The following is a 12,335-nucleotide window of genomic DNA, read 5'->3' on the forward strand; positions in this document are numbered from 1 at the left end:
GCATAGTTTCAAAAATATAGATAAATAACTATCTTACACTGAAGAAACAAAATGTGATTGAAATTTAACTAAATACACTGATTTCTGTACATATTGCTACAGTAGTTCAATAAAATGTAAAGACAGTACACACATTGTCTTGGCCTAATATATGTCACTGTCAATTTGTAACTAAATACTTGTATATCTATTTTTTTTTCATGTAAATCATGTATAACTACCATCATGGAAATACAAAAGAATACAGTTATTTTATGGTGCATCTTTAAAGACGCGCCTCGAAATAACTGTATTCTTTTGAGTTTCCATAATGGTGTTTATACATGATTTGCATGAAAAAAAAGAGAAGTAAAGGAGTCTAGTTACACATTGACAGTGACATATATAAGGCCAAGACTATGTGTTTTTGGTATTCACAGTACTTGGTGTATTTAGGTGAGTGTAGATCACACTTTGTTTCTACAGTGTTAGACAGTTATTATTCTGTTTTTTTTTAAAACTATGCTGAAAAGGGTTTGACTGAATAAGTTTGCAGAAGTTGTGAAAACACATTAATTCATGGAGGGCCTAAATTGTCCACCTGTCATTTTGTAAAATAGCTGTATTATACCATTATTATGAGAATGATTTCCACGAAATTCATTTGGGAGGAAAAGGTAGGTCACAAAGTTGTGGCGGGTCGTTAATTTAAAGTAAAAAGGTAAGTGTAAAGTGTTTCGTGGGAAGCCGACGAAAGTCTTCACCCAAAAAAGATGGAACAACTTATTTCCAGCTGAGTCCACTGCAGGTCCCCAACATCCAGTCTAGGCCTATACTGTCTTCTGCCAAATCTTGCATTTTATATTCATTCAATTTTCAAAACTGTTGAGTGGTCGAGCACTGTTCTTGTTTTAAAGTTATGCTCATTTTTCGAATAAGCTTTTTTCTAGTTAAGTCTTTTGTATGTAAGTGTTTCAATCGCCGCGTTTGGTACTTGACTGAAACTTTACACACTTGTTCACCTATAACTTTTTCGCTTTTTGACAAAGTTATGTCTTTGACAATATGATTAAAATCATCTCCAATTAAAGCTACGCATTGGATCTGAAGAAGGTTACGTTCAGGAGCGTACCTGGGCATACGCCGGTACGCCTGTGCGTACAATTCAATTCAACACCGGGAAAATAAAAAAAGCTTAAAGTGTGAAAAAATGCAATAAAATGTAAAGCGTAAGGGGAGTTAGACGGCTATTTCAAGTTCTTCGTTTAACAATATCATCTGCATGAGATCTATCAAATTCGTTTTTGAAATAGATTTATTTGTTCCTGTAATTATCTTGGAAAAGGTAAGGGTAGATTCCTTGCAAGCATAAGGCCCAGCAAATACAGCCAGAGCCACACATCGCCAAATAGGCGCGCCTTAAATAGAAACACAGACGCACACATGATTATTGATGAAAGCTGGTCCTATTGACAGTATTTCATTTAGTACTTCATATGAAAAATTCAACGCCCCGAGTGAGGCTCGAACCCACATCGGTGAGGAGCCAGTGGTTCAATGTTAGCAACCTTAACCACTCGGTCATAGAGGCCCCAAGTAAAACATTGGTATTCAAGCATGCAAAGGGAGAACAAAAATGCTTCAGTCATTCGAGGTCCTAAGTAAAAAAAGCTTGCGCTAAGATTTAACGTCAATATCGATGTGCGATTCAATCAATCAAAGGATACCGAAATACCAAAGCAATTTACGCAGTTTGAATTTTCGTTTGCAAAAATTAGATGTTATTTACATTTAAAATGTTTACTTCCGTGTGAGAAAGATATATCAATGATTATTTGATAAAACCTGACACATTCACAATGAATGGGTAGACGCATTTATAAAAAACCTACCAAAATGCGGATGCAGAAGTCATGCATGAAATTTCAACAATAATTAGGATTTCAAAAACGATAACAACAAAAACTAGTATACCCTTGTAAACACAATCCAATCGAGACTCTCTCTCACTCTCTCTCTCTCTCTCATCTACCCTATACTCACAGCATCGTTACTGGCTCATAGTTATGCTGCTCATTTATCTGGCGTACAGTTCAAAATCATGCAGGTACGCCCCTGACGTTCAGACGACCTTTCCGCTAGCCAATCTGAGATTTGCTTTCAAAATTTTGAAAGTGAAAGTAGAAATCTATATTTAACCTGGGATTTTCAGTTTATAACGGATTTTTAATTCTTATGACTGAACCCGCGTGTTTTTTCTTTGCGAAGGAATAAAATAATAAAGCTTATGAAAACACATGAGAATTAGTTGTTGTTCTTATTTTTTACCAATTCGAAATTGAAAAGCGTTTGCAAAAGGGTACCGGAGATAAACTGCCTTAGTTATTAGCTTTATAATTATGTACTTGTTCCTCTGTGGTGTACTGGTCAAGAACGCGGGAAAGTTTTTATTGCCGCGGCGACCCGGGTTCGATTTCCGACTCGGGCGTTATTTCTTACTGATTTCGCATTTTTTAATCTTAAAGATAGTTTAGAAACAAAAGCTCATGTTCTTATGTCCATGATATAATGAAACTTAAGTTAGCCAAATTTTGTCAAGCCAAACGCTTGTTGAAACAAATCGTTTGATTGGTTCAAATAAAAATAGATTGGTTGAAATAAAAATAACAATATTGGAAATCTATTTATACAGAAAGATGAATTTGAATGGGTGGCCACCAGATCTTACGTTTAGAAAGATCGTGTACTTTAGTCAGATTGTGTCTCTGATGTTATCTAGGGTGGCTGATATAGGACATTTCGTGCAATTGCGTGCGCCCGGTTTATCTGGCAAATTCGTTGTGTCGACCTGGGTCGCGCGCCAATGCACCATAACGAAAATTTGAAACTTTTTCTTGTCGTTTTGGTGCGTGTACAAACGCTACGAATCGAAACAAAGGACGCAATATAATGAAACATAAACACGACAAAACGAAACATTTTATTTCGTGCTGGCGCGCGTGCCATCAACATAAAAGGGGTCGCCAACAAGAACTGAAATATTTCGTTGTTAATGGTGCACACGCAAGCGCAAATGTTCCGTTCTGTCTTGTTCTATGTTTCATTATGTCGCGTTGTTAGTTTTTAAAATCACATCTAACTTTCAAATTCCGTTATTGCGCGTTGGCGAGAGCGAAACGTGCTTCAAAAGCCGCGCGCACGCGATTGTAAATAACAAATTACTAGTACCGTGAATCAGGTACCATACTTCTCTGATAAAGCATCTTAAGAGAGGAAACTTCCATGATTTGGATCGGCAAATACATGTACATGAATCGCACTAGCAATCAACTGTTCATTTACCATGAAGATATATTGCATTTAAATTATATTTTCTTTGCATTAGTTAGCAAATCTGTGGTATAAATTGCGCATTTTTATGCATTTTACTTTTAAGTTCAGTTTTCGTTTTTTTCCTAGGCCGCATACTGAAGCTTAAATGATGCTGTCTCGTCAACTTCCTAGAGCAAAATGACTGTAGCTTTCCTGTCCTGCGCAGGCGCAACCACAACGCTTTTCCGTAGCTCAACGTAGTTGATCGTAATTTGTCGTAGTTGTTCGTACTTCGATCGTAGTATATACGTAGTGTAACGTAGTAACTCGTGGTAAGACGTAGTGATACCCTAGTTAACCCTACCCGATTTACTCGTAGTTGAACGTAGTTGTTCGTACTTACACGTATTTCAACGTACTTAGACTTTCCATATTTCATCTTTTAAACCTAGTTCGAGCGTACTCCAACCTAGTTGACCGTAGTATTACTACGACAAACTACGTTTAAAATGAACTACGACCAACTACGTGCGTGAACGTAAATGTGACCATTGCTTAAGAGTCTCTCATTCAGTATTTTATCAATATTGTATGGTGGCTGTTTACTGCCATATCGTAATTTGGTTTTAGAGGATATAATATTTCCTATGTGTCTTTTTGGTCTTCTAGTTCTGTCGTTCGCCCCCCAATAACATGAAGAGACGACAATTTAGATAAATGACGTCTTTTTGCGGGCGAAATCATCACGTGACAGAAATCAGCCATTGTAAAACAAACGAAACGAAACATTACAGAACAACAACAAAAAAAAAAAACAACAACAATAGAAACAAAAAGAAAGCAAGAAAGTAAATAAATAAACAAATAATAACTTTATCACTGCGCCTTACAGGAGCTTACCTCACGCTAGTGCTTACGAAAACAGCTGCACTACGTTATTTTGTGTGGTTCACGATCTTTTCCCAAGGAAGCGGACACCTGACGAAAATGATGATAACATTGATTTGTTTCAGTGTAAGAGCAAGATGTGTTATGTTTTTCAATGACTAATTCAATTATAACGGTAGATTATATGAGGTTATTTAACAGTGAAATTCTGCTGGACGAGTACACGGCAGTAATAACTCATATTTGGACGAGGCGAATACTGTTGTGTACGAGTCCGATTGGATTCAGTATTGTACGCAACACTGTTAAAAATGGCCCCTTTATTTCACACCATAAAAAGATAGACGTGAAAAAAAAAAAATCACGCATTTCAACTTACAAACAACCGTACTTCTCCAATAACAAATATATGTTAATTTTCCAACTTTTACTCCCAGTGCCAAAAAAAAAAAATTAAATCGAAAACAACTTTTCATGAAATTTTGAACCGAAACCATAATCATCGGATAGGAAACGTTCTAACTAAGAAATTGAGTGCTTACACTTACATGTTTCGTTCAAAAATAAGAAAAATATCGCATTTAAAAAAAGATACTGCAGCCGCTATATATAAGGGAAGTAGTTCTAAATGTCTCTTTATAAGGATTCGGAAGAGTTGTCCCGTCCAATATGACCAATATTAAAAAATATGGAGATTTCGGATGTTGCTGTATATACTTAAGAAAATGCGAATGCCCAGTACAATATTGTTTTCTATTGTATTGCCACGTGATAGAAAAAAAAGCTTCCAATTGGTTGAAAATATGTAGGTGTGAAATAATATTCTTTATTTTCACAGTTCAAACACACGATGTCAATTCGTAAAGGATACCCAGTAGCGCAATTTACCGTATCCAGTACCTTGAAGGCACCATACTCTTTTTGGAACATACAAGTCTTTGTGGCAACCCAAAAGCTTTTGTAGTTTTCTAGGAATGCTGGTCACGGGATCGAATCGAGAGAAAATGTTACTGAAATCGTGAGTTAAGGTTCAATGCATTTTGCTTAAATAGTTCTTTTCCTGAATTATTCACGACTGTATACTCAGTTCCAAAAGAAAGTGTGCACTTTTTTAAGTTTAAATATTTCAAAAAATTCCCCGACGTTTTTGTTTCATTTTTTCATACACTAACTCTCAGGTATAGCTCAAAATCTAAAATGCACACCAATTTGTTTACGAACTGATTTAAATTTCGGTACCAAACATTATAAGTTTTCATGAAAATAACCGAGAAAAAATAACAGAAAACTAAGTGCACACTTTCATTTGGAACTGAGTGTATACACTTCATCATTAACTACAGGTTTTTGTTTTAAATATACTCCCAAACCTATCTGTCTAACAGAATTTTTACGTTCTTAATATTTTTACAATGAGCGAAACACTGTTATACGTTTGCTTAACTGTGATGTTTGTATTGTACAATCATTCCTATGCAATAGCTGTGATTCAACATACAGTACGCACAAGTGTTTAAGGGCGCACGAAGTCCGCATCATATACTTCTACTACGGCAGAATTTCTATCACACGATACTAGAACCACCCTATCCCCATATTTGAAATAACATAAGAAAAATGATTCATTGCTTACAGCACTTGAAGTTGAAAAATCCAAACGAAGGTTTAACTTTTCTCGTGTCCCAATATACACGCACTGACTTCGTCGTTGTATATATATTTATTACGTACTCGTTTCTATTCCCCGATAAGTTATAACGGTACTGTAAACGTCAATACTTTTACATATACTGGCACCTGAATTATATATCGGGTGCGTGGCTTAATTTAATGTGTGTCGTTACATTAGTTCAGTATTGTCAATCAGGCTATTGAACAAATTCATAATATTCAGATTACATTCACACGTGCAAGATGTATGTAATAAAAAGTTATTATATTTGCATCGGTATATATGCACTCGTTCTTAAGCGGAAGAATATTTCGTTCCTAAAGTCGCTGCAGAACTCATGCATATTTCCCGAAAAATTTGAAACAAAGTTATGGCGCAGTATATATTTGCCACTATAATGTTTAGGACAATAAATATTGGTGAATACGGGCCCAGACCTTCACCTAAGCATTTCATTTAACATATGATTAAATTTTTGACAGTAAAAAGTAAATAAATAATGTGACAAATACCTATATATCTATGAATTACTCCCGCAATATGTTCGTATATATACGATACTCAGCAACAACGAAAACTCCTTGGCTGTACAAAATTTACCTAACAAATTAAACCTATAATAGTCTTCCTGTCAATTTATAAAGGGATAACTGATTATGCATGGGGTGTCTTCTTCATACAATATCGATCTGCGTTTTCTGTGGTCTTAGTCATTTTTTCGTCTATGCAAAATCGACATTTCGTTCAACTAGATAAGCAAAATAGCCATCTCCTTTCACTCGGCGTCTATTTCGTAGAAGAACCAATTCGTGATCTATAATAGATCTATAGCAAAATAAATTGCATGTAAAAGATGTCAAGCAGGGCCTCAAAACTGGCTGTGAACTGGTTTATCCCAAACTCACTAGTATCACGTGAAAAATGGTATAATTAGTAGGCCTACAGCTGGAATAAACGGGATAGATATCTTTAAAGACCCACGGCAATATAGTGACCTTTTTTCTGAGTTACTGTATATTCAAAACTTTGATAGCAAATTATTTCTGATTAAATCAATCAACTTACGGTATATTTAAAGGTTTTAAAAGTACCACTGTATAGATAATTGACACTGTGGAAGCCAGGTGTGTCTAAACTTATTTAAATACGTCAGTTCCCCTAACTTCTTCAGAACCCGGACACAAGTGACCACAACTTAGGTCAGTATATACTTATACTGACTCTGACCAAGACAATAACCTATCTATAAACATAAAAAACATATATAGTTTCTATAAATATGTTTAATATGTTGAAGCGATTGGGTAGACTTTACAGCACATCTTTTAACAATATTATGCACAATATTAATATGACCTTTCTTATAATGATAGAATCTAATGATCTAATTCAGTCCTTCATTATTTGATTATCAATAAATGTCAATATCATTTGAAATTCAGTAACTCTTTATGTAGTCACTTATCCCAGATTATCATGAACTGTTCATCTTTCTCAAAATGTCACCTTTCATAAATAAATTCATTCTTATTGATAACAATGCAAAATTTACTATATATACAAAGTAAAAAATTTATGCTTTCAACTTTCAAACATTTTTTTCAAATGTAATTCAATACTCTTAGTCATAGTGAATTTCTGTACTTCAAAACAAATGCCAAATTAAAAAGAATTTTAAGTTAGCGTGCTACTATCATGATACCCAACGCTGAACTGACCACACTACATTTATCATCAATAACTGACCGGTTCTTATCCAATCAGGGGAAATTATTTTCCCGCTAATTCGTTACGCTCAAACGCATTTATTTTGCATTTGGACAATAAACACACAAGGCCTCAAAATGTCACTGGTGAATTTTGTTTTTCTCAATATGGTAAATATCATATTTACAAATGTACAAATAATTACCATTATGGAAGCGTAATAGACTACAGTTATTCTGAGGTGGGTCTTTAATGGAATGGACTTAAAGTCGTCCAAGGATCAGCTATGTATCAACAAAAACAAAACAAAAACAAACAAGGTCATAACTTTATAGTCCGATTTTGAGGTCAGCGATGTTTTTGTACTTTTAATAATGGAATGGTCCGTTATTTAGGTAGTGTTATTCAGTGCGATAGTGGTTCTTATCTAAATAAGGCAAGGCAAATCATGCTGATTTCCCTAATCGGCAGACGAATCTATGAATTGAACTCTCGAAGGTCAAAATAAAACTATACGACTCCGCGATTTTTAACTGAGTGTTTACCTAATGATAGTATTCACGAAAAATGTACACAATATATTTTTATCTTAATTGTATGAGTTTTTTTATGCAAGCGCACGGTTCACCTTGAAAGTCCTTGTACCCATTCTCAGGTATGAGAAAACAAAACAGAACAACCAGAGCTGTCTAAAGGACAGTGCGTTCGACTATACAAACCTATTTGCCAATAGAGAAGTGAAAAATAACATTTTAAATGTAATAGAAAAATTACACAAGAATTTGAAAGAGGAAAGACCATAGATGAAAGAACAATACATTGATTTTTTTTATTTCTTGACATGATCGTTGGGCGAGAGTATTGGGTTGGGACGAAGGGATGAGGATATGTATTGTTCAGATAGAATTTTTTTAACAAAATTAAGTGGTAACAGGAAAATGAAATTTGGTTGCTAAAAAGCAAACGCTGTCTTCACATTGACTTTTATTTCGAGCAATATAATTACATTAGCAAACCCTTTACCACTGAAATGCGCCCCTGCTGGTTGCATAGTATACCTCTGACAACGTCAACATGTCTTCGAAGCAGAACATATTCAAGGGAACCGCGACATTAGAACTAGTGCTGTTTTATACCAACATACTGGGAATTTGCGTTTTATTCTTAATATTGAAGTTACAAAATGTACTTGTTGGCGGTACTGTTTTGCATACATTGCTTTGTTAGTTTGTCTTAAGCTAATCTATCTGATCATCATCATCCCTGAGATACATGTAGTTTTCTCTTATATTTGAAAGACCAAAGGCAGTAAAAATAAAGGAAGCACCACTTTCGTATGTGTCATTTCGTAATCATTTTTGCAGTTTCAACCTCCGAGGCTAAGCGCATTTTTTTGGGGACATTGTCCAATATCTTGACAGTTTGAAACCGTACTATTCACAAGCTACTGCATTGTTACAATGACTTAGACTATGAATACCTTTTGTGTATCCAGAAGTTTCACATCAGCCTTTGTTTATGCTGAATTTAATCCATCTATTCGAACGTTGTCAAAACTGTATCGAATCCCTTTGGTGCATAATCTGATTTTTTAAAACTCCAACATTCTGAAGTTTAATCCGATGACAGAGTTGAAAACTTTGGTCTTAGCTCGGGCCATATTATGATACGTTGAAAGTGTATGCCAAGAACATTAAAAACCCTTTGAGATGACAAGAGGTATTTGCCGAACACGGAATCTAAGACTAATGGGCTTTCCTATTACTACATGCCATCATTTTAAGGGCATAAGGATCAAAGTAATCCAGATGTCAGAAGTACATATTCTTCGATTTAAACTGTCTTAAGAACGTACAAAGTATGTGAGCTTTTAACATAAGTGTGAAGTCTCGACACCTGCAAGTAGAGTGTTAAACTGAATGATTTGGGAATTATGCTTTCGAAACAATTTTACAATGGTTTGGTGTTCTTGTCACATTATTCCGGCCAGTCTGGACGGAAGGGCATTACGATAGAATGTTTATTTAAAAACAACGAAAAAGACCGAAGCCGTCTAATAAAATGGAGACAGTTTTTACCTTGTTTTCAGTGTGAGCAATTATACTTTATTTGCGATTGCTTTGCCAAGCTGAGAACCAGTTTCGTTTTGAGCTGCTGAAAGGAATTTCATCTTTGCGACATTCGGATCTCTCGTCGTTGACTTGTTTATAACTATGTTTTACAGTCTGCTGACTTGACTATTTAATCTTAAGATGAAGACGTTATGCATTTTGTACATTTTAAACTATAAGGCGAAATTTTAAAGTGACTGAAAACGTTCAATATGTTTCCGATATAGTCTCCAATTTTTACATGATTTTAGTGAACTATGAATACAGAATGTAATTTGAACGACAAAATTTCTGCATTTAGGTTACATTATACTTATTCAGTTCCTTCTTTATTTGATATGAACAATTAAATCTGTAGACCCCATTTTTCATTTCTTTAGAGCATTTCAAGATATAAAAACCACTGTGTATATCTAATTAGTATTAAATAAATGAAACATATTAAGATGTCATATACATAGAAGAAACATAATCTGTTCTGAAAAACAACATCCTATGAAAATGCTCCCATGAAATGCATATGCAGACATTTTTCCTCAATGAATAAATCAGAAAACTGCTAAAATATATAATTCACAATGAAAGTGGTCTAGATCTTTACTCAATACAATAAGAAATAACACTAAATAGAAATGCTGCATCCGTATATGCCTCATAATACCATATTTCCTTAACAACATGGAATAACATTTTGGACTACTTCGCATGTAACACTGCGAAGTCATTTCCTATTTGGTGTAAACAGTCCTTTAGAAGACTTTTTTGACGTGATCTAACCAAAGAAAACAAATCAGACTAGATTTAACTTTTGACTGGAATTACAGAAATAAACCTGTCAAAATCCAACACATTAAGACCAACACATTTAAACTAAATAAAACCCCCTTGCCAACCAGAGGAGGCGAAACGAAACGAGATCTTTTTGATTTTAAAGGCAGAAAAAGTCGCTATAATAAAAGATCTAACATTTTTTGCTTTATATTATGGGCGGCGGTTACCGCCAAAATTAGTAAGTATACAATCCATTCATAAACAAGTCAGTCAGTGCAGTGCATTTCAACGCCGTCTAGTCTAAAACTCCATCCCGTCCAATAAATTTGCATTCAACGCATTGTATTTTGAAACCATTTAACACAAAACTTCATTCCTTCCATCTAAACATGGAAAGATGCATTGAAAAACTTGTTGCGATGCATCGTACTATGAAATCATCCAACAAAACATGAAACCATCCAGCTCAATGTGAAGCCGTTTAACACAACATGAGTACGTGCAGTGTAAAATGAAATGATTTATTACAACTTGACGCCGTCTAATGCATATTGAAACCGCTTTGTGTAATTAAGAGCGGTGTATAATAACTTGACGCCGAAGACGTTTAACGCAACATGAGTTCGTGCAATGTAAAATGAAACGATTCATTAAAGCTTGGCGCCGTCTAATGTATACTGAAACCGTGTTGTGTGATTTGGAGCGGCGCATCAAAATTTGATGCCATGCAGCCAAACATGAAGCCGTTTAACGAAACACGAGTACGTGCATTGTAAAAGGTTAATAAGACTATCAGTTCATAAGTTTGCCCTGTTATAAATATAGATACTGAATCAGTTTTACATAAGAAAATCTTAAAATTTATCCTTAAACCGACCTTGTGGTAAAATTCTAACATTTAATTTGACACTGTTCCTGCAATTTATCTGACTTATTTTCGTGAAACATGTTTCTTCTTAGTTTAAGCTTTGTCAGAAGTATGCTTCGTGAAACAGACTCAGTAATAGAAATAATAATGACAAAATTAACAAACACTAAAAATCTCCCGAGTTGATTATTAATCATATAAAATAAATGTTAAGAGACAGAGACGCCCAGAGACAGCCTGTTGTTAAAATATGTGAGCACCTAACTTCACTCATAGTAAAAAGAGAAGGGTGTAAATGCATGGGGCGGGAAACAAACAAGACAATAAAGCTGAAACTGCGGCGGGGGGTGGGGGGGGGGGGGGCGGCGGACAGTCTTTGAACGGTCAGTAACTATGTAAAACCGGGAGATTAAACACGTTTAGGACATGCCAAACACCAGAAACATATTTCATATCAGCTCAGAATAGTTTGAATGTTCCATCTGCTCAATCGTGAATGCGTTGCGGCTTAAATAGTCCAGTAACATACAACTAGAAATTGTATCGACCAAAAATCTTAGAATGTCTGTAAGGAAAATCCTGGTAAGAGCCAGATTATCACAGAAGAATCTTTATTTTAATATTGTCGTCAAATCAAAGTCTATACAACGATCGCAAATTTAAATTAACCATCACGCGGGAAATGTCAACGGTAGTTGGATGGCAAATGTGTTTATTGCTATAATAATCGTTATTATCTTATCACACTAGAGAATCTTATGAAGCATGACAGGACACAACCCCATCTAGTTTTTGAAATACTAAAAGTGAAATTATTTTTTCAGATATTACATATTCTTATAAATTAGAATATTGTATTTAAACGGATGCCGTAGCATACAATTTAATTAAAGGTACAATAGATCTAAATTTGATATATGAAAATATGAGCAATTACTACATATATTTTATGTAAACATAGAATTAACTTGTATATGTTTTAGAATTACTACATATATTTTATGTAAGCATAAAAATAACTTGTATA

The 12,335-nt window shown here is 34.7% G+C and overlaps 2 protein-coding genes across 2 annotated transcripts in view; one reads left to right on the forward strand and one right to left on the reverse strand.

Annotated features, from left to right (window-relative positions):
• The window catches only part of LOC123551034 (sodium- and chloride-dependent glycine transporter 1-like), a 65,443-nt gene extending 59,056 nt beyond the window's left edge, over nucleotides 1–6,387 (reverse strand). Inside the window, exon 1 of the mRNA XM_053540479.1 lies at nucleotides 6,364–6,387. The gene's annotated coding sequence lies outside the window, so the exon portion shown is untranslated. The remainder of the gene's footprint in view (nucleotides 1–6,363) is intronic.
• The window catches only part of LOC123551035 (sushi, von Willebrand factor type A, EGF and pentraxin domain-containing protein 1-like), a 102,618-nt gene that overhangs the window by 3,823 nt on the left and 86,460 nt on the right, over nucleotides 1–12,335 (forward strand). The window lies entirely within an intron of this gene.

Source organism: Mercenaria mercenaria, chromosome 4, assembly GCF_021730395.1.
Source record: "Mercenaria mercenaria strain notata chromosome 4, MADL_Memer_1, whole genome shotgun sequence".
Classification (NCBI taxonomy): Eukaryota; Metazoa; Mollusca; class Bivalvia; order Venerida; family Veneridae; genus Mercenaria; species Mercenaria mercenaria.